This window comes from Triticum aestivum, chromosome 1B (genome assembly GCF_018294505.1).
Source record: "Triticum aestivum cultivar Chinese Spring chromosome 1B, IWGSC CS RefSeq v2.1, whole genome shotgun sequence".
Taxonomy (NCBI): Eukaryota; Viridiplantae; Streptophyta; class Magnoliopsida; order Poales; family Poaceae; genus Triticum; species Triticum aestivum.
The window spans coordinates 487,074,144-487,098,825 of NC_057795.1; the positions used below are offsets into that span (position 1 = coordinate 487,074,144).

General features: G+C 48.9%; 1 non-coding gene across 1 annotated transcript; it reads left to right on the forward strand.

Moving 5' to 3' along the window:
- Positions 1-1,769: 1,769 nt before the first annotated feature.
- TRNAS-AGA (transfer RNA serine (anticodon AGA)) lies at positions 1,770-1,851 on the forward strand. Its single transcript has one exon. It is a non-coding gene; the product is annotated as a tRNA-Ser (tRNA).
- The last annotated feature ends 22,831 nt before the right edge of the window (positions 1,852-24,682 follow it).

Consider the following 24,682-nt stretch of genomic DNA (forward strand, 5'->3'; position numbering starts at 1 on the left):
AGCGTGAGTCTTGTATGTTTTCATCTTCATTTTGCAAAGGATTTCACTACAAATTGAATGTCGGTTTTTTGAGCATGGCAAATTGAATGCCCAAAATGGCAAATTATGTTTTCACGAGGACGACAATTTCCTTTAGCAAGCATGGCAAATCCTTAGACGATTTCCTTTAGCAAGCATGGCAAATCTTTAGACAATTTCCTTTAGCAAGCATGGCTAGAAAAGGTTTGATTTGCCATGCCCGGCTAAAGGACGGTCCTCGCGAAAACATAACTTTCCATAAAAAAAACGTCTAATTTGCCATGCCTAAAAACCGACATCAGATTTTTAGCATTTTTGTTTTAGCAAAAAGTTTGCCAGTGTTTACTCCATTTAGTGATCTATCATATGGGTCTCAGTCCGTCGGGTGCTTGTGGCATGCCACTTTGCACTTTTTTTCTTCTAGAGTTTACTTCTCAATGGGAAGAATGACTTAGCCAGGCATGATTTTTTTTACGATTGCTAGGTGTACATATGCACCTCCTCCTCATCGCACGACTACCTGTTAATTGGTCTCACCTTAATTTCCTTTCTCATATTTGCTTCCGCAATTACCTGTTCATTGCTTTCACCTTATTCTTCTCCCCATATTTGCTTCTGTATTGTACTGGGTTTAGGTCCACGATGCTTTTTTCACCAAAAGATCAGCTGGAGAAACTTTGGGCAACCTAAAAGCTTCAAAATGGGTAAAAGTGGCAAACCGTTCGCTGAATGGAATAATCCGGATGAAAAGCCGTGAAATGGGGGTAGTTAGTGTAAAAAATATATTTTAAAAGTAGGAGAGAACACTGGAATTTACACTTATAAATACTCTATATGTTTATAACATAATAATAATAATAATAATAATAATAATAATAATAATAATAATAATTTTGTAATAATATATGTACATACAAAAAACTATTGTCAAAGGGCCATATTAGAGACCACATGAATGTTGAAGACAACATCTGAAATATATTTCAGGGCAAAATGAGCAGAAGAGTAAACCCGCATTACACACCTTTGTTCCACCATAAAAGCAAAGACAATATTTGCTCCGTTAAGAAATAGTATATGATACGTTCAATAGCAAGCGTGTGAGGTCAAATTTATCTATCTTTGATAACTTATAAATACAACACATTTATATCAGTTGAGCTAGGTTTTCATGAAGATTATATTTATTAAACAAATATATGGTACATTTATTTATGCAAAAGAAATGATCAAAACAGAACACGATGACTTTACTTAGGACCAAGGAAGTCATCTTCCTGGCCAGGAATAAGATAAACGCGGGCGAAGAAATATGAAAAGTTGAAATGGTTGCTGCTAGTACTATAGGCAGATGTGCACTGGAGTATGAGGAATTTTTCTGTCCTGAGAAAGCACCGAGATCGGTCGCTGGGAGGCCCCGCCGCCGGGCACTCACAAGGTGAATCTTGATGGAGCTTTTGATGAGGCGAGTGGCAAAGGAGGGTGGGAGCTGCAGCCGGCAGAATATGCTTTGCACGATGCACTTCCTTCTGAAGCTCTGGCTTGCACTTATTACGCCGGGTGCGGATTGGGTGATGTCGAACACGATTGTTGAATCTGATTCTCAGGTGCGGTGGACGGCTGGAGGTGCACCCGCGCTATGTACCGTGTCGACACCAGTGACCAGTCTCGCCTAGTGCGGTCCGTACGGTAGTGCTATTACATCGTAAGCATATGCTGAGAAGGTGCTAAATTAGCATTCGGACAGAGACGTGGTCGTGCCGGAGTGGTTATCGGGCATGACTAGAAATCATGTGGGCTTTGCCCGCGCAGGTTCGAATCCTGCCGACCACGCTTGACATTTTTTTAGTGATTTTCAATGTGTGACATGTTGCTCAACAATGCTTGTAAAGTTTTTAATTAAGTAAGTCTTTTCCCATGCCTCAAAACCGCCATTTTGCTTTGCGATATGTCCGCTACGGCGTCGGGTGACTCCACGCCTGCGTCTTGGTGCAGGGGCTTTTAGAATTGCCGCGTTGCTTAACAATGCTTGTAAAGTTTTTAATTAGTAAGTCTTTTCCCAAGCCTCAAAACCGCCATCTTGCTTCGCGATACGTCCGCTACGGCCTACGGCGTGGGGTGACTCCACGCCTGCGTCTTGGTGCAGGGGCTTTTAGAATTGCCGCGTTGCTTAACAATGCTTGTAAAGTTTTTAATTAGTAAGTCTTTTCCCGTGCCTCAAAACCGCCATCTTGCTTCGCGATACGTCCGCTACGAAGTGGGGTGACTCCACGCCTGCGTCTTAGTGCAGGGGTTTTCAGAATTGCCGCGGTTTACTCTAAGTGACTGCAAATAACCCATGACATGGGGTAGAACGCATGGCGGTAGTTGCATGGTTACGCCCAGAATCTCGCCACGTGGGGCGCACTCGGTGGGCTGCTCCACACTTCCAGCATGCATACAACTTTTTTTGAGGGGTAATACTGAATTTTATTGCTCAAAAACCACGGTCTCTGGGATACAATTAGCATGGGGATGAACTAGCCATAAATGGGGACTCTGGCTGGGACACGATCTAGCTCGCACAGGCAGACTCCTAGACATGCAAAGCAATCACATCATCACCTGCAATCTGGCATGACACGCCACATCAGTACATTGAATGTACTTGCAAGCTCATAACAACCAAGAGCATCAAGGCAAAACAACAACATAGCATCAAACAAGTTAATTTAATTGAAAACTACGATGATGCAAATACAACTACTAAGCATGATATGAAACTACTACAATGCTGATAATCCAACATCTCAATCTCAATAACCATCTCATTCTTGGCTATCCGACCAAGCAATATACCATCTCGATCACCTCCTGACCAAATACCTCCTCATGATCACCGCGTGACCACATCACAAATTGAATGATCATCTTCAAGATCATCTCAACATCATCATCGACATCCTGCCAAGCTATTATACCTCACATCATAAACACATTAGTCATCTATAAGTCATTCCGTCATGTGAGTGTTGATCGAACGGTGTGACTTAGTACGAACTTGTGCCCATGACCGAGGACGCGACTATCGATAGTTTAAACACACACTCTCTACAGAGGTTAGTACACTGTACCCACATCACAGAACCCATGGCCTCTTGCTCCCATTCGGGTGGAACAACGGCGTTCCGACAAAATCAATCTACTGCCATGACACTCTCCGGGCCACTCCGACCAACACCCCTTTTGGGTTCAGTCCTGGGTGGCTCCGATGTCAACTAGTGACATCCAACGACCACCGTCGTGGCAAAACAAAAACGGTCCCAAAAAGGGACAAAAAGGGCCCTATCCAACTACGGGCACACAAGGTTATTGCCGCCTACCTGGCCAGGGTAGCGCGCACACCTAACCTTCCCTCGTTGGAGGCACCGACGAGAAGCACCACAATAAACCGCATTAGGGCCTTCCCATAAAGGCAAATGTGGCTGCACTGGAAAAGCCCGGTTCGGTGGCACCTGACCAACGAAATGACGGAATTTATCCCCAAGATAGATCAGAAACTCCGATATCATATATCCATCTGTCAACCAAGTTATAGCAATATCCAAAAAATAATCTAAACCATCACATAGCCATAACATAACCTCCGAGGATAACAAAGTACTAAGAGCATGCTGAATCGAAGAACAATAATAGTACTACTCCACTAGCAAGAACAAGCTATCCAGCTAAGATCCACATGCAAGCATCATCTCCGAAATAATACTCCAAAGCAACATACCAACTACCATCATGATGAAAATAATACTAGCCACTAATAATCCAATGGCAACATGATATCCATCAACTGCAAGCATAAATCCTAGTAATCCAAACAGTAGCATGGCAATAGCACGATCGGAACAACTCCAAGAAATGCCATGCACATAGTCATGTATCTAAAGCAATATTTTAAATAAGTTCAAATAAAGAAACCATGTTATTGCATTGCAGTCATGCAAGTGGAGGGTGTGGCTTGCCTGGGAGGAAGGGATTCACCGGGAAGAAGTGCAAAGAACTCGCGAAAAGAATCTCCGAAAATCCTTCTCTCCTGGAGGAGATGAATAGAGAGCAAGGGCATAATGTGAATTTTTAGAATGTGACAACATCATGAAAATTATACCAACAGAACGGGCTCGACGAGACGAAGAAGTGGGCTTTGGAATCACCTCATTTTGAGTTGCGAGCAAAAAGATATAAGGGTTTGACTGCCAGGAACCTATCTGTAAGAAAAATCTTCACAAATGGGCCCCTGACTGAAAAATAGAACACACATTTGCTGAAATATGCTTTCAGAGAAGTGAAAGCGCATTTCGGCTTGAGGCCTCAGCAGGATACGTCTTCACCGAGTGAAAACGCCTCCGGGCAGAAGGCGCCTCCACTTATCCATGTCAGCGGGTCCGCGGGGTTAACGCGCAGAGGCTGATGAGCGGGACCCACTGGCAAGGGGGGTCCTCTTCAACGTCTCGCCCGTGCCTGGTCGCGGTAGAGCCGACGCCCAACGGCAACCGCGAGCAGCTCCGGCCGCCTCCCGCGCCGTGCCGCCTACCGGCGTGATCAGCGGGACGAGTCGCATCTCCCTAGACCATTGGAGCTCGCCGGAGAGGTCAAGGTCGAGAAGGGCTCCCGCAACAGCGAACGGCGGGCAGAAGGCGCCTCCACTTATCCATGCCAGCGGGTCTGTGGGGTTAACGCACAGAGGCTGATGAGCAGGACCCACTGGCAAGGGGGGTCCTCTTCAACGTCTCGCCCGCACCTGGTCGCGGTAGAGCTGGCGCCCAACGGCGACCGCGGGCAGCTCCGGCCACCTCCCGTGCCGTGCCGCCTACCGGCGTGATCAGCTGGACAAGTCACATCTCCCTAGACCATTGGTGCTCGCCAGAGAGGTCAAGGTCGAGCAGGGCTCCCGCAGCGGCAAACGGCGGCGTCAAGCATTGATGGGTTTGCAGACAGAGGCCACCGGAGGAGGGGAAGAGATGCCGGGGAGGTGCACCGGTGGCTGGGTGATCTATTGGTGGAGGAGGAAGGAGTAGAGGAGCTCAGACTCGAGATAATTTAGGAGGATGGTTGCGGTGGCCATGGTGGCTACGGAGGGTGAGGAGGAGCTCCGGGGCTCGGGTGAGAGGATAGGGAGGGATATAGGAGGTTGTGGGTGAGGAGAGACGCGGTCCGGAGCAGCCTTAAATAGGCAGGAAGGGGGAGACAGATCCTGGTGCCGCCACAGTGCGCTGCACAGCTCCGCCGATGGCCAAGCTCGTCACGGGGGCGATGGAGAGCGACGCGAGCGAGCAGAGGAGGCTCACGGGGAAGAGATGGATCCAAGAGACAATGAGGTAGAGGCCGAGACGAGCTTAGAGCCAAACGAGGCACAGTGCACCTGTGGGTGCTCGTCGGCTAGCTCTGGTGAGGAGGTTTTGAGAGTGGACAGAGGGTCGAGGGCGACGAGAGCGAGCATGGGAGTCAGGTTGACACCAGCGGACATGAGAAAACCGTCGAGGCAGAGCTTCCCGACACTCAGAGCGCGTGAATGGCATTGCCAGGGCGGCAGTCATCGCAGGCACCGACATGGAGGGGACGAGAGAGGCTGTTGTCGGATTTAGGGATCCGACAACCCTTGAGAGGTTCGAACTCTGGGGTGCGTGCGGAGATCTCAACATGTCCAACCTGCCCACTCGCGATCCTCCCTAGCCTAGCGCGTAGAGCTCGAAGAGACACAAAGACACAGAGATTTATACTGGTTTGGGCCATCATTGTGGTGTAATACCCTAATCCAGTGTGGTGTGGTGGATTGCCTCGAGGGGCTATGGATTAACTAGTACAAGGATGAACAAGCCTCAGGAGGTGAGGTGTTCTTGAGCTAGTGTGGTGCTCGGGGCGGAATGGATCTCTCCCCCCACTATGGTGGTAGCTAAGTCCTATATATAGTGGCCTTGGTCCTCTTCCCAAATATGAGCATGAAGGGATTCCACAATGGCAGGATTTGAAAGGGGACAAGTAGTACAAACTATCCTGACAAAAGTAGTCTTCGCCTGCGAAAAGCCTCTCATCGTGACGCTGCGGTGGGCTCGGTGATGACCTCCGTCCTGCCTTCCTGGCGGTCTTGGTCTTGTTGCACCAGAATGGAAACCTTTGGCTGATTCCTCGGCACTCCGCGCCTATGGCTTGCCTCCCTTGCACCAAAGAGGAAACCTGCGCTCTACGCCCGCCTAGCGCCCGCCTGGCCTTGGTCGTCATGGCTCACGTCAGTTGAGCCTCATGAGGTAGCTGCATAGAACTCTCCACCCCTCAGGAGCCCTCCCGAGGAGGCCAACTCCTTCGGGGGTCTTGGCATCGTCCGTCTCGTGAAGCTTGGCCCCTTGCGAGGGTCTTGTTGTGTTGGTGTTGAAGCTGGGCCGTACCAGGCCGTTGATGAAGCCACGTGGTGGGCCACAGGCAAGCGGGACTGGATACCCCCAAGTCCAGGACACCGACAGTAGCCCCTGGGCCCAAGGCGCGCTCGGACTTGGCTTCTAGGCGAAGCCAAAGGGCAAGTGCGGAGTGCCGCGGGCCCTAACCGCCTGCGGCCTTGATGATGCGTGGCGATTGATTGGACGTGGGCGACTCCACTTCCCCACGCTGCCTCGGCAACTGCTCGACTTGACTGGTTGACGCGGCATGCAGAAGGTCATGATGGCGCGAGGTCATGGAGGCCGGCGGTTGGCCTCCCTTGGCTATAAATGTGAGGGAGGGCAAAGCCCCCCATCCATCTTTCCTTCGTCTTGCTCCTGCCTCCTTCTTTCCTCTCCGTCTTGCTCCCATGGCGTCACCGAAGAGGTTCTCAGCAGCCGATAAAGGGAAGGCCTCCAAGGAGGGGCCAGCCTCTCCTCCTCCCAAGAGGGGCCACGGCCGTCCCCGCAAGCACCCTGCGGTCCCTCGGGCAGTGTCCAGGGGGCGCGTGCGCACACCCCCCAAGGGCAGCGCTGCTCCGGGCGCCCGCGATGGCACCTCTTCCCGCAGCGGGGGCTACCGGCTTCGGAGCAGCCCCCATGATGAAGGGCGGCGCGCCATGATCGTGCGCCCACCTTGGTCGCGCTTTTCTTCACTGGAGGTGCTTCCCGGGTTCGTGGTGTGGTTGGAGAGCCCGGCTGGCACCTCGCTCCGGCTCCCTCGCTTCTTCTTAGGCGAGCTTCCTTCTTCGGGGCTTGCTGGCCTCTAGCTGCAGGCTGATGGGTGCTACAACAGAGCCTCATGGGTCAGTACCGAGGTTTCCGCCTCTGGCAGCGTGGTGTTGGCCCGTGGCTGGCAGGCTTTCGCCCGCACACATGGCCTGGGCGGAAGGTTCACTCTCCACTTCAAGTACGACAGCCTCATGACCCTCTACGTGAGGGTGTTCAGGAGGGATGGCCATCGCGTGGGGTGTTGTCCGAAGGACAGCAGCGATGACGATGGTGGCGACGACGAACTTGGCCTTGGCGACGCACACTCCTCCTCCCGTGGCAGCAGCTCTTCCTCGAACGAGAGCTCGAGCAGCGGTGGCTACGACCGGCTGCCGTGTCGTCGTGCTCGTGTCGAGGACGCCGGTGGCTCGTCTCGTCGCAGCACTCCAGTGAAGCCGGAGAGGAGCCCGGCCTAAAGCTGGGGGCCGGCGAACTTGGACTCAAGGCCGGTGGCCCTAGATCTCCTATGGGAGAACTGGTGCAGCGCCGGGCTACCTTGAGGCGCTGCTTGAGGATACGGCGCTGGTGCCAAGCTTGCACGCCTTCGGGCCCTCTTTGTTTAGCTTTTCCTTTCTCCTGTAAATCAAAAAAGAAAGAAGAATGTACCCTGCGAGGGCGTTTAATGAACCGTTGATGTTATGCCTTTTTATGTTATGATTGCCGTCTTTGATGCTGTGTTGCAGTGTTTGTAATTTGAGCGGGTTAAGGTAGGAAGGCTTAGCTTGATACGTGTAGTCGTCCTCTGCCTCATGAGAACCTGATCTTAGGTACTTGACAGCCCCCCCAGGGCGTACACCCTTTGCCCTCAAGAGATACACCTTGTGCCCTCAGGAGCCGCGGCAGGGCAGAGCTGTCCCTTGTAGGAAGATAAAATTTGTCGAGCGACTTGCTCCCCCTTACACGAGCCCCTGCCATAGGTTAAGGACCTGATGCACCGCGTCGTGCTGCCCGGGGGCACAAACATGAGGGGTGCTGGCGCCAACGGACTCGATCGAGGGCTCCTCGCGAGGATGAAGCTGAAATAACAGGGTTCGGCATGGTGCGTGCGCAGAGGCAGGCCGTGGGTGCACACACCTACCTAGCCCCACGCGCGAGGAGTGCGAGGAGAAGTGGCGGGCGACTGCCACCTCTCTCACGTCCTTAGACCAAAACAGCTTAGGAGAAAACACAACTTGAGGAACCGGCATTTGAGAATGCCAAATCCATTGAAAAGCTACTAAGAAAACCTCAAGCAACTTCAGAAAGAAAATGAACAGCCGCGTCCGGCACCTAATCTAGTCTTCTCACCAGCGTGGAGCTAAGTGCTGCCACTAGGACATGGGAGGGAGCCCCCATGAGGCCCCATGGCGACTCTTAGGAGACTCCGAGGTGTGTACAACCCCACTCATTATTACATGAGAGTGTCACGAGCGGAGACCTTCACAGGCCGGAGCCTTTCTTCAGGGGTAGAACTTCCGGAGGTGTTGGATGTTCTAGGCGTTCTGGATGGGGACCCCGTCCTGTGTCTCCAAGCGTGCGGCGCCAGGCCTGGAGACACGAGCAATCCTAAACGGGCCCTCCCACATGGGAGAGAGCTTGTGCAGCCCCTCCCTAGAGAGCACCCGCCTCAGTACGAGGTCGCCCACCTCTAACGTCCTGGAGCGGACGCTGCGGCAGTGGTACCGCCACAGCGCCTGCTGGTACCTCGCTGCTTGGAGCGAGGCTTGACGGTGGTGTTCCTTCCCCAGCACGAGATCCATCCTATGCGTGGCGTCCTGCTATGTTTCGTCGAACACCGGGACCCGTGTGGAGTGATGCTTGACCTCGTGAGGGAGAACCGCTTCTGCTCCATAGACGAGGAAGAACGGTGTTTCTCCTGTTGGCTTGGTCGCGGTGGTGCAGATGGACCACATCACAGACTGCAACTCGTCGAGCCAGCCCCTGCCACATGCCTCGAGCTTCTTCTTGAAGGTGCGGGTCTTGAGGCCCCTCAGGGCTTCCGCATTGGCCCTCTTAGCCTATCCATTGCTCCGTGGTGCGCTACTGAGGCGTAGCAGATCTGCGTTCCAAGGTTAGCACAGTATGTTTTAAAAAGGTTGCTGGTGAACTACGAGCTGTTGTCGGTGATGATGCGATTGGGGACCCCAAATCGGCTTATGATTCCCTTGATGAACTTGATGGCTGATCCAGCTGGAATGGTGTGCACGGCCTCTACCTCTGCCCACTTGGTGAACTTGTCGATGGCAACATAGAGGTATCAGTAGCCCCCTGGCGCTCGAGAGAACGGTTCGAAGATGTACATCCCCCAGACCGCAAACGGCCACGTGAGTGGTATCATCTGGAGGCCCTGCACGGGCTGATGGATCTGCTTGGTGTGAAACTGCCATGCTTCACAAGAGCGCACCAGCTCTATAGCGTCGTTGAGCGCGGTGGGCCAGTAGAAGCCGTTGTGGAACACCTTGCCCACCAGGGTGCGAGACGATGAGTGGTGCCCGCAGTCCCCACCATGTATGTCCGCCAGTAGCTCGAGCCCCCGTTCCCTGGAGATGCACCGCAAAGAAACGTCATTGGGCCTCCTACGATATAACTCACCATTCTTGATGTAGTATGCGGTGGCCTGGCGGGCCACGCGCTCGTTGTGCTCCTCCTTCTCTGGTAGGGTCCCTTGAAGCAAGTATGCCTTGAACTCTTCTGTCCAGCACCCCTCCTGAGGCTCAAGCGCGAGGAGCAAGCGGGCTCCTGAGGGGTGACCACAGGCTGGAGCTCCCGTCTCAGGTGCCTGTGGCAGGTCCTCCTGAGGTGGTTCTGGAGTCGTGATGCGCGGGGTCGCAGATGGCTTGAAGAGTCATTCCTCAAACACCCCTGGCTCCTGAGGGAGCCTTCGAGAGGCTCTTTTGGCAATGTCGTCTGCTTCCTTGTTCATCCTGCGCGGTACGTGCTGCAGCTCCACTCCCATGAACCGCTTCTCCATTTTGCGCACCTCCTCTATGTACGCCTCCATGTGCTCGTCCTTGGGCGTGTACTCCTTGTTGGAGAAGTTGACGAGAAGCTGAGAGTCGCCCTTGATGGTAAGGCGCTTTACCCCCAGCGTGGCCGCGGCCCTGAGTCCAACAAGCAAGCCTTCGAATTCTGCAATGTTATTGGAGACCTTCTCGCCTTGCTGAAAGCAGAGTTGCACTGCATAACAAAGCTTGTCCTTAGTGGGTGAGATGAGGACGGCCCCCGCCCCTACGCCTTGCCGAGCAAACGCCCCATCGAAGTACATGATCCATCCGACCGACTCTTCATCTCCTGGCAGGAGGGAGCTGTCCTCACCTTCTCCATGGTCTAGAGAGTCGGTCCATTCGGCTATGAAGTTCGCGAGGGACGCACCCTTGATGACCCTGGTGGTACTGAACTCGAGATCAAATGCTTGAAGCTCAATGTTCCATTCAGGAACTTGCCTCACTGCATTTGGGCTCCGAAGCACCCTCTCTAGCGGGTACGCAGAGGCAACTTTGATGGGGTGGCCTTGAAAGTAGTGGCGCAGCTTCCTGGAGGCGACTAGAAGTGCGAGCAAGAGCTTTTATGGCATGGGGTATCGTGCCCGGGCCTCCCTTAGTACTGTGCTGACGAAGTAGACAGGGTGCTCGACGAGGGGGGAGGCATCAGCAGAATCTTGTTCTTCATGAGAGCACAAGTCCCTTACAGCCTCATGAGGCCCATCCTCCGGAGCCTTGACAGTCACAGGATCGATCATGGCTTCAGGAGAAATGTCGACCACTGCACCGGCCAAAACTTCAGATGCCTCACCCTGGGGGTTCTACGCCTTGCTTGCCGGTTGTGCATCCCGCTCCGGCTTCTTGATCAGGCGTTCCTTCCTTAGCGCCACTAGGGCGGTGCTGGCTGAGTGAGGGGTCGCTGCCAGATAGAGTACCAAAGGCTCGAGAGGGCGCGGTGCCACCTGTTGGAAATATGCCCTAGAGGCAATAATAAAAGTATTATTATTATATTTCCTTGTTCATGATAATTGTCTTTTATTCATGCTATAACTGTATTATCCGGAAATCGTAATACACGTGTGAATACATAGACCTCAATATGTCCCTAGTGAGCCTCTAGTTGACTAGCTCGTTGTGATCAACAGATAGTCATCGTTTCCTGGCTATGGACATTGGATGTCGTTGATAACGGGATCACATCATTAGGAGAATGATGTGATGGACAAGACCCAATCCTAAGCATAGCACAAAGATCGTGTAGTTCGTTTGCTAGAGCTTTGCCAATGTCAAGTATCTCTTCCTTTGACCATGAGATCGTGTAACTCCTGGATACCGTAGGAGTGCCTTGGGTGTATCAAACGTCACAACGTAACTGGGTGACTATAAAGGTACACTACAGGTATCTCCGAAAGTATCTATTGTTTTATGCGGATCGAGACTGGGATTTGTCACTCCGTGTAAACGGAGAGGTATCTCTGGGCCCACTCGGTAGGACATCATCATATGCCCAATGTGACCAAGGAGTTGATCACGGGATGATGTGTTACGGAACGAGTAAAGTGACTTGCCGGTAACGAGATTGAACAAGGTATCGGTATACCGACGATCGAATCTCGGGCAAGTAACATACCGATAGACAAAGGGAATTGTATACGGGATCGATTGAGTCCTTGACATCGTGGTTCATCCGATGAGATCATCGTGGAACATGTGGGAGCCAACATGGGTATCCAGATCCCGCTGTTGGTTATTGACCGGAGAACGTCTCGGTCATGTCTGCATGTCTCCCGAACCCGTAGGGTCTACACACTTAAGGTTCGATGACGCTAGGGTTATAAAGGAAGCTTGTATGTGGTTACCGAATGTTGTTCGGAGTCCCGGATGAGATCCCGGACGTCACGAGGAGTTCCGGAATGGTCCGGAGGTAAAGATTTATATATAGGAAGTCCTGTTTCGGCCATCGGGACAAGTTTCGGGGTCATCGGTATTGTACCGGGACCACCGGAAGGGTCCCGGGGGCCCACCGGGTGGGGCCACCTGCCCCGGGGGGCCACATGGGCTGTAGGGGGTGCGCCTTGGCCTACATGGGCCAAGGGCACCAGCCCCTAGAGGCCCATGCGCCAAGATAAAGGAAAAAGGGGAGAGTCCTAAAGGGGGAAGGCACCTCCGAGGTGCCTTGGGGAGGATGGACTCCTCCCCCCTCCTTAGCCGCACCCCTTTCTTGGAGTAGGGGGCAAGGCTGCGCCTCCCCCTTCTCCCCTGCCCCTATATATAGTGGAGGGGAGGGAGGGCATCCATACCTGAGCCCTTGGCGCCTCCCTCCCTCCCGTGACACCTCCTCCTCTCCCGTAGGTGCTTGGCGAAGCCCTGCAGGATTGCCACGCTCCTCCATCACCACCACGCCGTTGTGCTGCTGCTGGATGGAGTCTTCCTCAACCTCTCCCTCTCTCCTTGCTGGATCAAGGCGTGGGAGACGTCACCGGGCTGTACGTGTGTTGAACGCGGAGGTGCCGTCCGTTCGGCACTTGATCATCGGTGATCTGAATCACGACGAGTACGACTCCATCAACCCCGTTCACTTGAACGCTTCCGCTTAGCGATCTACAAGGGTATGTAGATGCACTCTCCTTCTACTCGTTGCTGGTCTCTCCATAGATAGATCTTGGTGATTCGTAGGAAAATTTTGAATTTCTGCTACGTTCCCCAACAGTGGCATCATGAGCTAGGTCTATTGCGTAGATTCTTTGCACGAGTAGAACACAAAGTAGTTGTGGGCGTTGATGTTGTTCAATATGCTTACCGTTACTAGTCCAATCTTGTTTCGACGGTATTGTGGGATGAAGCGGCCCGGACCGACCTTACACGTACTCTTACGTGAGACAGGTTCCACCGATTGACATGCACTTGGTGCATAAGGTGGCTAGCGGGTGCCAGTCTCTCCCACTTTAGTCGGAACGGATTCGATGAAAAGGGTCCTTATGAAGGGTAAATAGCAATTGGCATATCACGTTGTGGTTTTGCGTAGGTAAGAAACGTTCTTGCTAGAAACCCATAGCAGCCACGTAAAACATGCAACAACAATTAGAGGACGTCTAACTTGTTTTTGCAGGGTATGCTATGTGATGTGATATGGCCAAAAGGATGTGATGAATGATATATGTGATGTATGAGATTGATCATGTTCTTGTAATAGGATTCACGACTTGCATGTCGATGAGTATGACAACCGGCAGGAGCCATAGGAGTTGTCTTTATTTTTTGTATGACCTGCGTGTCATTGAAGAACGCCATGTAACTTACTTTACTTTATTGCTAAACGCGTTAGCCATAGAAGTAGAAGTAGTCGTTGGCGTGACAACTTCATGAAGACACGATGATGGAGATCATGATGATGGAGATCATGGTGTCATGCCGGTGACAAGATGATCATGGAGCCCCGAAGATGAAGATCAAAGGAGCTATATGATATTGGCCATATCATGTCACTACTCTATTTGATTGCATGTGATGTTTATCATGTTTATGCATCTTGTTTACTTAGGACGACGGTAGTAAATAAGATGATCCCTTACAAAATTTCAAGAAGTGTTCTCCCCTAACTGTGCACCGTTGCTACAGTTCGTCGCTTCTAAGCACCACGTGATGATCGGGTGTGATGGATTCTTACGTTCACATACAACGGGTGTAAGACAGTTTTACACAGCGAAAACACTTAGGGTTAACTTGACGAGCCTAGCATGTGCAGACATGGCCTCGGAACACGGAGACCGAAAGGTCGAGCATGAGTCGTATAGTAGATACGATCAACATGAAGATGTTCACCGACGTTAACTAGTCCGTCTCACGTGATGATCGGACACGGCCTAGTTGACTCGGATCATGTAATCACTTAGATGACCAGAGGGATGTCTATCTGAGTGGGAGTTCATAAGATGAACTTAATTATCCTGAACATAGTCAAAAGACCTTTTGCAAATTATGTCGTAGCTCGCGCTTTAGTTCTACTGTTTTAGATATGTTCCTAGAGAAAATATAGTTGAAAGTTGATAGTAGCGATTATGCGATCAGTAGAAAGCTTATGTCCTTAATGCACCGCTCAGTGTGCTGAACCCCAAACGTCGTTTGTGGATGTTGCGAACATCGGACATACACGTTTTGATAACTACGTGATAGTTCAGTTAAATGGTTTAAGTAGAGGCACCAAAGACGTTTTCGAAACATCGCGGAACATATGAGATGTTTCGAGGGCTGAAATTGGGATTTCAGGCTCGTGCCCACGTCAAGAGGTATGAGACCTCCGACGATTTTCTTAGCCTGCAAACTAAGGGAGAAAAGCTCAATCGTTGAGCTTGTGCTCAGATTGTCTGAGCACAACAATCACTTGAATCGAGTGGGAGTTGATCCTCCAGATGAGATAGTGATGTTTCCCCAAAGTCATTGCCACCAAGCTGCTAGAGCTTCGTGATGAACTATAACATATCAGGGATAGATATGATGATCCTTGAAGTATTCATGATGTTTGACACCGCGAAAGTAGAAATCAAGAAGGAGCATCAATTGTTGATGGTTGGTGAAACCACTAGTTTCAAGAAGGGCAAGGGAACAAAGGGATACTTCATGAAACGGCAATTCAGCTGCTGCTCTAGTGAAGAAACCCAAGGTTGAACCCAAACCCGAGACTAAGTGCTTCTGTAATAAGGGGAACAACCACTGGAGCAGCATTACCCTAGATACTTGGTAGATGAGAAGGCTGGCAAGGTCGATAGAAGTATATTGGATATACATTATGTTAATGTGTACTTTACTAGTACTCCTAGTAGCACCAGGGTATTGGATACCGGTTCGGTTGCTAAGTGTTAGTAACTCGAAATAAAAGCTACGGAATAAACGGAGACTAGCTAAAGGTGAGCTGACGATATATGTTGGAAGTGTTTCCAAGGTTGATATGATCAAGCATCGCACGCTCCCTCTACCACCAAGATTGGTGTTTGCGTTGAGCATAGACATGATTGGATTATGTCTATCGCAATACGGTTATTCATTTAAGGAGAATAATGGTTACTCTAATTTTTGAATAATACCTTCAATGGTCTTGCACCTAAAGGGTTTATTGAATCTCGGTCGTAGTGATACACATTTTCATGCCAAAAGATATAAGATAGTAATGATAGTACCACTTACTTGTGGCACTGCCATGTAAGTCATAATGGTATAAAACGCATGAAGAAGCTCCATGTTGATGGATCTTTGGACTCACTCATTTTTGAAAAGTTTGAGACATGCGAACCATGTCTATTGGTGTATATGCATGAAGAAACTCCATGCAAATGGACCGTTTGGACTCACTTGATTTTGAATCACTTGAGATATGCAAATCATACCACATGGGCAAGATGACTGAAAAGCCTCGGTTTCAGTAAGATGGAACAAGATAGCAACTTGTTGGAAGTAACACATTTTGATGTGTGCAGTCCAATGAGTGCTGAGGCATGCAGTGAATATCGTTATGTTCTTACTTCACAGATGATTCGAGTAGATGTTGAGAATATTTACTTGATGAAACACAAGTCTGAATTATTGAATGGTTCAAGTAATTTCAGAGTGAAGTAGAAGATCATTGTGACAAGAGGATAAAATGTCTATGATATGATCATAGAGATGAATATCTGAGTTACGAGTTTTGGCACACAATTAAGACATTGTGGAAATTGTTTCGCAATTAATACCGCCTGGAACACCATAGTGTGATGGTGTGTCCGAACATCATAGTTGCACCCTATTGGATATGGTGCGTACCATGATGTCTCTTATCGAATTACCACTATCGTTCATGGGTTAGGCATTAGAGACAACCACATTCACTTTAAATAGGGCACCACGTAATTCCGTTGAGATGACACCGTATGAATTATGGTTTAGAGAAACCTAAGTTGTCGTTTCTTAAAGTTTGGGGCTGCGACGCTTATGTGAAAAAGTTTCAGGTTGATAAGCTCGAACCCAAAGCGGATAAAATGCATCTTCATAGGACACCCAAAACAGTTGGGTATACCTCCTAATTCAGATCCGAAAGCAATATGGATTGTTTCTAGAATCGGGTCCTTTCTCGAGGAAAAGTTTCTCTCGAAAGAATTGAGTGGGAGGATGGTGGAGACTTGATGAGGTTATTGAACCATCACTTCAACTAGTGTGTGATAGGGCACATGGAGTTGTTCCTGTGGCACCTACACCAATTGAAGTGGAAGCTTATGATATTGATCATGAAACTTCGGATCAAGTCACTCCCAAACCTCGTAGGATGACAAGGATGCGTACTACTTCAGAGTGGTACGTAATCCTGTCTTGAAAGTCATGTTGCTGGACAACAATGAACCTATGAGCTATGGAGAAGCAATGGTGGGCCCGGATTCCGATAAATGGCTCGAGGCCATAAAATCCGAGAACGGATCCATGGACTTTGGTGGACTTGCCCGATGATCGGCAAGCCATTAAGATAAATGGATCTTTAAGAAGAAGACGGACGTGGATGGTAATGTCACCGTCTATGAGGCTTGACTTGTGGCGAAGAGTTTTTCACAAGTTCAAGGAGTTGACTACGATGAGATTTTCTCATCCGTAGCGATGCTTAAGTCTGTCGGAATCATGTTAGCATTGGCTGCATTTATGAAATCTGGCAGATGGATGTCAAGACAAGTTTCCTTACTAGTTTTCGTAAGGAAAGGTTGTATGTAATACAATCAGAAAGTTTTTGTTGATCCTAAGGATGCTAAAATGTATGCTAGCTCCAGCGATCCTTCTAAGGACTGGAGTGAGCATCTCGGAGTTGGAATGTACGCTTTGATGAGATGATCAAACATTTTGGATTTATACAAAGTTTATGAGAAACTTGTATTTCCAAAGAAGTGAGTGGGAGCACTATAGAATTTCTGATGAGTATATGTTGTTGACATATTGTTGATCAGAAATGACGTAGAATTTCTGGAAAGCATATAGGGTTATTTGGAAAGTGTTTTTCAATAGAAAACCTGGATTAAGCTACTTGAAAATTGAGCATCAAGATCTATAAGGATAGATCAAAACGCTTAATAATACTTTCAAATGAGCACATACCTTGACATGATCTTGAAGGTGTTCAAGATGGACCAGTCAAAGAAGGAGTTCTTGCCTGAGTTGTAAGGTACGAAGTTAAGACTTAAAGCTCGACCACGGCAGAATAGAGAGAAAGGACGAAGGTCGTCCCCTATGCTTAAGATGTAGGCTCTTCAGTATGCTATGCTGTGTACCGCACCTGAAGTGTGCCTTGCCATGAGTCAGTCAAGGGGTACAAGAGTGATCCAAGAATGGCTCACAGGACAGCGGTCAAAGTTATCCTTAGTAACTAGTGGACTAAGGAATTTTCTCGATTATGGAGGTGGTAAAAGAGTTCGTCGTAAAGGTTATGACGATGCAAGCTTGACACCTATCCGGATAGCTCTGAGTAGAGAGACCGGATACATATAATGGAGCAATAATTTAGAATAGCTCCAAGTAGAACAGTTATTTGGAATAGCTCCAAATAGAGCGTGGTAGCTGCATCTAGGAGATGACATAGAGATTTGTAAAGCACACACGGATCTGAAAGGTTCAGACCCGTTGACTAAAACCTCTCTCACAAGCAACATGATCAAACATAAAACTCATTGAGTGTTAATCACATAGTGATGTGAACTAGACTACTGACTCTAGTAAACTCTTGGGTATTAGTCACATGGCGATGTGACCTGTGAGTGTTAATCACATGGCGATGTGAACTAGATTATTGACTCTAGTGCAAGTGGGAGACTGTTGGAAATATGCCCTAGAGGCAATAATAAAAGTATTATTATTATATTTCCTTGTTCATGATAATTGTCTTTTATTCATGCTATAACTGTATTATCCGGAAATCGTAATACACGTGTGAATACATAGACCACAATATGTCCCTAGTGAGCCTCTAGTTGACTAGCTCGTTGTGATCAACAGATAGTCATGGTTTCCTGGCTATGGACATTGGATGTCGTTGATAACGGGATCACATCATTAGGAGAATGATGTGATGGACAAGACCCAATCCTAAGCATAGCACAAAGATCGTGTAGTTCGTTTGCTAGAGCTTTGCCAATGTCAAGTATCTCTTCCTTTGACCATGAGATCGTGTAACTCCTGGATACCGTAGGAGTGCTTTGGGTGTATCAAACGTCACAACGTAACTGGGTGACTATAAAGGTGCACTACAGGTATCTCCGAAAGTATCTATTGTTTTATGCGGATCGAGACTGGGATTTGTCACTCCGTGTAAACGGAGAGGTATCTCTGGGCCCACTCGGTAGGACATCATCATATGCGCAATGTGACCAAGGAGTTGATCACGGGATGATGTGTTACGGAACGAGTAAAGTGACTTGCCGGTAACGAGATTGAACAAGGTATCGGTATACCGACGATCGAATCTCGGGCAAGTAACATACCGATAGACAAAGGGAATTGTATACGGGATCGATTGAGTCCTTGACATCGTGGTTCATCCGATGAGATCATCGTGGAACATGTGGGAGCCAACATGGGTATCCAGATCCCGCTGTTGGTTATTGACCGGAGAACGTCTCGGTCATGTCTGCATGTCTCCCGAACCCGTAGGGTCTACACACTTAAGGTTCGATGACGCTAGGGTTATAAAGGAAGCTTGTATGTGGTTACCGAATGTTGTTCGGAGTCCCGGATGAGATCCCGGACGTCACGAGGAGTTCCGGAATGGTCCGGAGGTAAAGATTTATATATAGGAAGTCCTGTTTCGGCCATCGGGACAAGTTTCGGGGTCATCGGTATTGTACCGGGACCACCGGAAGGGTCCCGGGGGCCCACCGGGTGGGGCCACCTGCCCCGGGGGGCCACATGGGCTGTAGGGGGTGCGCCTTGGCCTACATGGGCCAAGGGCACCAGCCCCTAGAGGCCCATGCGCCAAGATAAGGAAAAAGGGGAGAGTCCTAAAGGGGGAAGGCACCTCCGAGGTGCCTTGGGGAGGATGGACTCCTCCCCCCTCTTAGCCGCACCCCTTTCTTGGAGTAGGGGGCAAGGCTGCGCCTCCCCCTCTCCCCTGCCCCTATATATAGTGGAGGGGAGGGAGGGCATCCATACCTGAGCCCTTGGCGCCTCCCTCCCTCCCGTGACACCTCCTCCTCTCCCGTAGGTGCTTGGCGAAGCCCTGCAGGATTGCCACGCTCCTCCGTCACCACCACGCCGTTGTGTTGCTGCTGGATGGAGTCTTCCTCAACCTCTCCCTCTCTCCTTGCTGGATCAAGGCGTGGGAGACGTCACCGAGCTGTACGTGTGTTGAACGCGGAGGTGCCGTCCGTTCGGCACTTGATCATCGGTGATCTGAATCACGACGAGTACGACTCCATCAACCCCGTTCACTTGAACGCTTCCGCTTAGCGATCTACAAGGGTATGTAGATGCACTCTCCTTCTACTCGTTGCTGGTCTCTCCATGGGTCGCTGCCAGATAGAGTACCAAAGGCTCGAGAGGGCGCGGTGCCACCATCATGGGTGAACTAGTCAGGTATCTCTTGAGGTCCTAGAAGGTTGCGTCTACCTCGGGGGTCCACTCGAATGGCTCCTTCCTTTTCATCAACTTAAAAAACGGTCTTCTCGATTCTTTCAATTGGTATCAGAGCATTGGTCTGCATTTCTTTGGTTTAATCACCATTGGAGGAAGATGGATGAGTCTACGATTGGGAGTATTAGACGTAGAGTGCCTATGCTTGATGGAGAGTTCTATAGTGCTTGGAATAATGAGATGCTTGAGATTTTCAATGAATATGATTTGAACAAGTATATTACTAGCCCTTGTGCACCTCCTATTGATCCCTTGCATCCTACCCCTGATGAGTATCTTGACATGACCCGCAATCTTAGAACCATTAATCTTATCATAAGAGGATTGCTTAGAAATTTGCTTATATGCTTGCCTACATTTGAATGTGCTTATACTATAAGGAGATATCTTGAGGAGTATTTTCCAAACTATTCATTGAAAACCTAAATGAGATTCTTCGAAAGTCCATTGCTTTTCATAAAGTGAAACCTAGTGATCCTAAATTTGATGATTGTCTATTTGAACTTCTTGACCTCATGCGTGCCAAAGGAGATGTTGGAGTCATTAGTAGCATCATCTCACAAGTCATTAGAATCCATAAAGATGCATATTGTTATGGTCATACATCTAATGGATCACCTTCTCTAGGTGATGATCATTCACATGATGATGTTGAACATGGATACTATGATGAGGATGACGATAGTGACTTTGATCTTGATGATTCGATGAGACACTTTGGTCTTATGGCTATCCTTCTTGGAGCTTGCTCAAAACAACGGTCCCTGAAAGTATGTCACTTTTGGTGACAACTCAAAGGGTAAGGTAGTTGGCCTTGGTAAGGTGGCCATCTCCCATGACAGCTCTATCCAAAATGATATGCTCATTGAATTTCTTGGCTACAATTTAATTTCCATATCTACATTAGCCGATTTCGGTTTTAATGTTCTATTCACTGAAGTAGATTGCTAGGTGTTTCGAAGAGATAATCATAAGATGGTCTTTACCGGTATCTGTAGAGGTGATCTATACATTGTTGATTTCGCTAAGAGAGCTCAACCTCGAACTTGCTTAATTGCTAAATCTTCTAAAGGTTGGTTATGGCATAGAAGGTTAGATCTTGATAAGCTTATTAAAGGTGATCGTATCCTTGGTGTAAAAGATGTCATATTTGACAAGCATAGACTTCGCAGTGCGAAATCTTGATAAGCTTATTAAAGGTGATCATATCCTTTGTGTAAAAGATGTCATATTTGACAAGGATAGACTTCGCAGTGCTTGTCAAGCATGAAAACAAGTTGGAGGAAGTCATCCGTGAAGAACATCATGATCACGAGAAGACCACTTGAGCTACTTCACATGGATCTTTTTGGTCCCAATGCCTACAACAGTCTCGTGTGGTAACTTGTTTGGTTTAGTCATTGTTGATAATTTTTCCAGATTTGCGTGGGTGTTCTTTCTTGATGATAAATCGCAGGTCCAAAAGATCTTCAAGAACTTCGCTAGGAAGGCCCAAAATCAATTTGAAGTGAAGATCAAGAAGGTTCGAAGCAACGACGGAATGGAGTTCAAGAACGCCAATGTGGATACCTTTCTTGACGAAAAAGGAATTTCACATGAGTTCTCGGCTACATACACACCTCAACAAAATGGAATTGTTGAGAGGAAGAACCAAACACTTATTGAGATGGCTAGAACGATGCTTGATGAATACAAGACGCCACGACACTTTTGGGCGGAAGCAGTTGAGGCAGCTTCTCATGCTAAGAATCAACTATATCTTCATAAGCTTCTTGGCAAGACGGCATACGAGCTTATCACCAGTAACAAACCCCAAGTTGGATACTTTCGAGTATTTGGATCAAAGTGCTACATTCTTGATAAGCATCGTCGTTCAAAATTTGCCCATAAATCTCATGAAGGTTTCCTACTCGGTTATGGCTCAAACTCTCACACTTACCATGTCTACAATAATTTCACCTGAAAAGTTGAAGAGACGGTAGATGTGAAGTTTGATGAATCTAACGGCTCGCAAGTAGAGCAATTGCCAAATGATGTAGGAGACAAAGATCCTTCGGAAGCAATTCAAGACTTGTCTATGTTGGGGAACGTTGCAGAAAATTAAATTTTTTCCTACGGATTCACCAAGATCCATCTATGAGTTCATCTAAGCAACGAGTCAAGGGAGTGAGTTTGCATCTACATACCACTTGTAGATCGAGTGCGGAAGCGTTCAAGGGGATGGTGATGATGGAGTCGTACTCGCTGTGATTCGGATCACCGATGACCAAGTGCTGAACGGACAGCACCTCCGCGTTCAACACACGTACGGTACGGGTGACGTCTCCTCCGTCTTGATCCAGCAAGGAAGAAGGAGAGGTTGAGGAAGACAGCTCCAACGGCAGCACGACGGCGTGGTGTTGTTGGTGCAGCAGTACTCCGACAGGGCTTCGCCAAGCACGTACGGAGGAGGAGAGGTGTTGGGGAGGGGAGGGGCTGCGCCTTGGCTTGTGTTGTTGCTGCCCTCCCCTCACCCCTCTATATATAGGAGGAGAGGGGCAAGGGGGCCGGCCCTCTAGGGGAAACCCTAGAGGGGGGGCGGCGGCCAAAGGGAGAGGGAAAAGGGTGGCTTGCCCCCCAAGCTAGGGGGGCGCCCCCTTTAGGGTTTCCCCTCCCCTTGCCCTAGCCGCATGGGCCTAGGTGGGGAGGCGCGCCCAGCCCACTAGGGGCTGGCTCCCTCTCCCACACAGCCCATGTGCCCCCCCGGGAGGGGTGGCCCCACCCGGTGGACCCCCGGAACCCTTCCGGTGGCCCCGGTACAATACCGGTATGCCACCGAAACTTTCCGGTGTCCATTTAACCACTTTCCTTATATAAATCTTTACCTCCGGACCATTCCGGAACTCCTCGTGACGTCCGGGATCTCATCCGGGACTCCGAACAACATTCGGTAATCACATACTTGTCTTCCTGATAACCCTAGCGTCACCGAACCTTAAGTGTGTAGACCCTACGGGTTCGGGAGACATGCAGACATGACCGAGACGACCTCAGGTCAATAACCAACAGCGGGATCTGGATACCCATGTTGGCTCCCACATGCTCCTCGATGTTGTCATCGGATGAACCACGATGTCAAGGATTTGATCAAACCCCGTATGCAATTCCCTTTGTCAGACGGTATGTTACTTGCCCGAGACTCGATCGTCGGTATCCCAATACCTCGTTCAGTCTCGTTACCGGCAAGTCACTTTACTCGTACCGTAATGCATGATCCCGTGGCCAACACCTTGGTCACCTTGAGCTCATTATGATGATGCACTACCGAGTGGGCCCAGTGATACCTCTCCGTAACACGGAGTGACAAATCCCAGTCTCGACCCGTGTCAACCCAACATACACTTTTGGAGATACCTGTAATGCACCTTTATAGTCACCCAGTTACGTTGTGACGTTTGGTACACCCAAAGCACTCCTACGGTATCCGGGAGTTACACGATCTCATGGTCTAAGGAAGAGATACTTGACATTGGAAAAGCTCTAGCAAACGAACTAACCGACCTTTGTGCTATGCTTAGGATTGGGTCTTGTCCATCACATCATTCTCCTAATGATGTGATCCCGTTATCAACGACATCCAATGTCCATAGCCAGGAAACCATGACTATCTGTTGATCACAACGAGCTAGTCAACTAGAGGCTCACTAGGGACATATTGTGGTCTATGTATTCACACGTGTATTACGATTTCCGGATAATACAGTTATAGCATGAATAAAAGACTATTATCATGAACAAAGAAATATAATAATAACACTTTTATTATTGCCTCTAGGGCATATTTCCAACAGTCTCCCACTTGCACTAGAGTCAATAATCTAGTTACATTGTGATGAATCGAACACCCATAGAGTTCTGGTGTTGATCATGTTTCGCTCGCGAGAGAGGTTTAGTCAACGGATCTGCGACATTCAGATCCGTATGTACTTTGCAAATTTCTATGTCTCCATCTTGAACATTTTCACGGATGGAGTTGAAACGACGCTTGATGTGCCTGGTCTTCTTGTGAAACCTGGGCTCCTTGGCAAGGGCAATAGCTCCAGTGTTGTCACAGAAGAGTTTGATCGGCCCCGACGCATTGGGTATGACTCCTAGGTCGGTGATGAACTCCTTCACCCAAATAGCTTCATGCGCTGCCTCCGAGGCTGCCATGTACTCCGCTTCACATGTAGATCCCGCCACCACGCTCTGCTTGCAGCTGCACCAGCTTACTGCTCCACCATTCAACATATACACGTATCCGGTTTGTGACTTAGAGTCATCCAGATCTGTGTCGAAGCTAGCGTCGACGTAACCCTTTACGACGAGCTCTTCGTCACCTCCATAAACGAGAAACATGTCCTTTGTCCTTTTCAGGTACTTCAGGATATTCTTGACCGCTGTCCAGTGTTCCTTGCCGGGATTACTTTGGTACCTTCCTACCAAACTTACGGCAAGGTTTACATCAGGTCTGGTACACAGCATGGCATACATAATAGATCCTATGGCTGAAGCATAGGGGATGACACTCATCTCTTCTATATCTTTTGCCGTGGTCGGGCATTGAGCCGAGCTCAATCTCACACCTTGCAATACAGGCAAGAACCCTTTCTTGGACTGATCCATTTTGAACTTCTTCAAAATCTTATCAAGGTATGTGCTTTGTGAAAGACCTATGAGGCGTCTCGATCTATTTCTATAGATCTTGATGCCTAATATATAAGCAGCTTCTCCAAGGTCCTTCATTGAAAAACACTTATTCAAGTAGGCCTTAATGCTGTCCAAGAATTCTATATCATTTCCCATCAAAAGTATGTCATCTACATATAATATGAGAAA